Below are 3,160 nucleotides of genomic sequence, written 5' to 3'. Positions count from 1 at the left end.
CTTAAAAAAATTGATTAAATACTAGGTTAGTAACACTCTTGGCTCCCAGTTCTGAGTGTCACACCTCTGGCCAGTCAGGCCATGGAAATGCTCCTTGGGTTGTTTTGGCTGTTACCCACATGCTCCAATTTTAGATGGTTTTTGTTCTTGGTATGTAATTTTTTTTTTTTTTTTTTTTAAATAAACCAACTTTTTGAAATGGGGCGACAGCTGCTTCTGATTAACAGAAAACATGGACAGTAGCATCAAATCAGCTCTAATATAACAAACTCTACAAGAAAAATTGAACAAAACCAAAGCAATGGAAAAGAAACAAGTAAAACGGGGACAGAAGAACAAGAGCGATCAGAAAGAGTGAGGACAAAAGGAGGGAGGGAAGGGATGGGAACGGGCGGACAGAAGAGCTGCTCAATTTGGTGCGTTTGTTTGTTTTGTGGTGAAACAAAAAGTGCACAGTTCCAGATAACAAGGTTTTATAGAACAAGAGCAACAACAGGAAGTGAGGTTGAAAGTGAATGACATCACTTCCTGCCAGGCCACAGGAAGATGAGATGGCTGCCGTAGTGATGTCATTTCTGCAATGGCTAAACAGACTTCTTTAGCGGCTCATCTTTTGAAAAAGATAGGATGGCTAAAGCTTAAAAGTGGGAAGGATCTAAAATCGCTACCTGTAAAAAATAAAACAAGAGGCAAGTGAAGGGGAAAAAAGGCATGATGAGAATGTAAAATAAAACAAACAAACCTTTGTGAGAGTCAAACCAAAGCAGTGTCACATGCAGAGAGAGAGCTCACAGAGAGTCATGCAAAAGGCAACAGAAATTAAATACCTTGAAAAAAATACACAAACAGGAAGAGGCAAGAGGAGCACAGCGTTAAGCCTAGGTGTTTGGCCTGCCTTGCTGTACTCTGTCTGCTGGTAGGGAAAGCCCACAGATGTGACACTCAGTTACGGTAAGATCGATCCCATGCTTAACATGCAAGAGTATCCCCCCGGACAGGTTAGTACAGTGCCCGCTCCCACCCTCCACCACCAGAGCGAGAAGACACTACAGGGGTCCTGGAAAGAGAAAGCGTGAGGTCTAGCACTTCGCCACCTGTTAGCAGACAAAAGGTTTGAGATGTACCGCTCGTGATTAAACTGGACAGCAAGAGACGGAGGAGAGTTTGTAAGAGACCAGAAAGGGCTTCAGTGCAAGGTGCATGCGTCAGTCCCGGTTACTGTTCATCCTTTTCAGCATTTTTAAGAAATGCGCAGAATCTTTGGGGCTGTCGCAAATCAGAGCTTTAATGCCCAACATCAACATGCATCTACAGAAGGAAAGGGGCTGCGGCAGGGGCCAGGGCTGGGCAAGACCTCAGAAGATGCAGAGATTCATTCAGATCAAATGCTCTAAAGTTGATGCAGACTTATGAAAACAGGACCGTTTCCAATTTCAGGCATTACCTGCTTGCCAGGGGTTAGGAATACTCAAGGCTCATGGGGAATTCTGACTCCTCTGCTTCCCACTGACACTGGGAAATGCAAAGCTGCTATTGCGGGTGTCTAAGGGGAGGGAGCAGAACATTTCTGAACCCTCCAAAACAAAATCCAACTTGATTTTTGGATGACAGTTTGAGCAAATGTTAACTATACGAACGCACAAGCTACTTAGGGATTTTGCTTTCAGTCCTAACACCAAAGGCATTAGGGCTGACTTGGACATCCGAAGTCTGCTTGAAGCAGGTCTGGGTAGCTGATTTTGTGCTAGCCGACTATCTTCCAGGCTCCAAGCCAAGGGAGGTAGGATGTCTTTGCTCCAGGGAAACAGTAGCTGGCCTCTTGGTGCGGAAATGTGGGATTCTGCCTGGGGCCTACGGCCAACATGAGCTGCCACCACAACAGAAGATCAAATGCATGATTTAGGAACAGGAAGCTACAGCTGCACATCATGAAGTCACCAATCCAAGCGGCACTAGGGAGATTGTTAACAGACAACAGGCCTGGGCAGGTTTTTGCCCCTTCCCACGGGTGGTCCCTCACCAACCTTGGACGTTCTCTTGGTCTTGCTGTTCTTTCAGTTTAACAGGGTTAAATCGACTCCTGAGTTGGCTATTGGGAAATCAGTGGGGGAAGGTGGCAGGGACTTCCCTGCAGCACAGCGGGCTTGTTCACTAGATACATGTAGGTTTCCTCCTGGAAGGATCTCTACTCTCCTTTTGGTAGCTTCTCTCTCCCCTGATGTCCAAGAGTGTGAAGGTCATGGCTTCAGAGCACTGTGCCTACCACCTGGGGTCTCTGGGCCCTACTGCAATGCAAGTCTCCCCCTTCTCCCAAGGGTAATAGCAAGGAAACACATAGTGCTTCCCTGGGCTAGGTATACCTCCGCCCCAGCTCAGCCAGGCCAAGGGGAGAACACAGGCTGGGGTGTCAAATCCAGAGCTCCCCAACATGGTAGTGCCAAGTACAGCTACATGGCTGCCTTGACCCAGAGTTGATGCAACCAAGGAAGAGTGAGCTCTACGCCATGCACAAAGCATTTTTGCCGGGCCAGCCTGAAGCAGCCCCACAGACTTTCCTCCTCTGAGGATGCTGTTGTTGGCTGTATCTGGGCACCTGGGGGAAGGGAACAGCTTTTCAGTAGCTGCTCCCCTTTCGTCTTTAACCAATCCAAAACAGGATTCCAAACAGAGCAACTCAGAGGTCCATCATGTGGCCAAAGAACAGCGCTCTGGAAGAAAGGCCACGTAGCCAAACCACTGGTCCCGGCTCTGGCTGTACAGAACAGATGAGAGATGTGCATGCATGTGTAAGATTGCACATGTGCTGGGACAAACATTACTGACAGCTCTGCCAAGGCCATGTCTGCTACGGCTCCTTTCTCCTCAGCAGAATATGGCTGGTGAATTTATCCCAAGACTCAACATAGATATGAGCGCTAAAGGGAAAAGGGTCCCTCCACTCGATCTCAGACCATTGGGACCATAAAAGAACAGCTGAAGACCTGACCTCATGGATGCAGAGGAGAACAGTGACATGTAAGAAAGACCCAAGTCTTGGCATGTGGTCAGTTTTGCACATTTCCACTCTGGCCCAGATGTGTTCATGAGTGCCCTGGACTGAAGCCCAACAGGTTTATTTTCAGGTGCAGCGAAAGATGAAGGAGATGTCTCTCTCCTTCCC

At 47.8% G+C, this 3,160-nt stretch overlaps 1 protein-coding gene across 7 annotated transcripts in view; it reads right to left on the bottom strand.

The window, feature by feature from the left end:
• MPRIP (myosin phosphatase Rho interacting protein) overlaps positions 1-3,160 on the bottom strand; it is a 132,791-nt gene that overhangs the window by 23,642 nt on the left and 105,989 nt on the right. The gene's annotated exons all lie outside the window — the stretch shown is intronic.

The sequence above is a fragment of the Alligator mississippiensis genome, chromosome 13 (assembly GCF_030867095.1).
Source record: "Alligator mississippiensis isolate rAllMis1 chromosome 13, rAllMis1, whole genome shotgun sequence".
Lineage (NCBI taxonomy): Eukaryota > Metazoa > Chordata > Crocodylia > Alligatoridae > Alligator > Alligator mississippiensis.
Note: the sequence above shows the minus strand (reverse complement) of the source record. Positions and strands in the feature narration are given on the sequence as shown.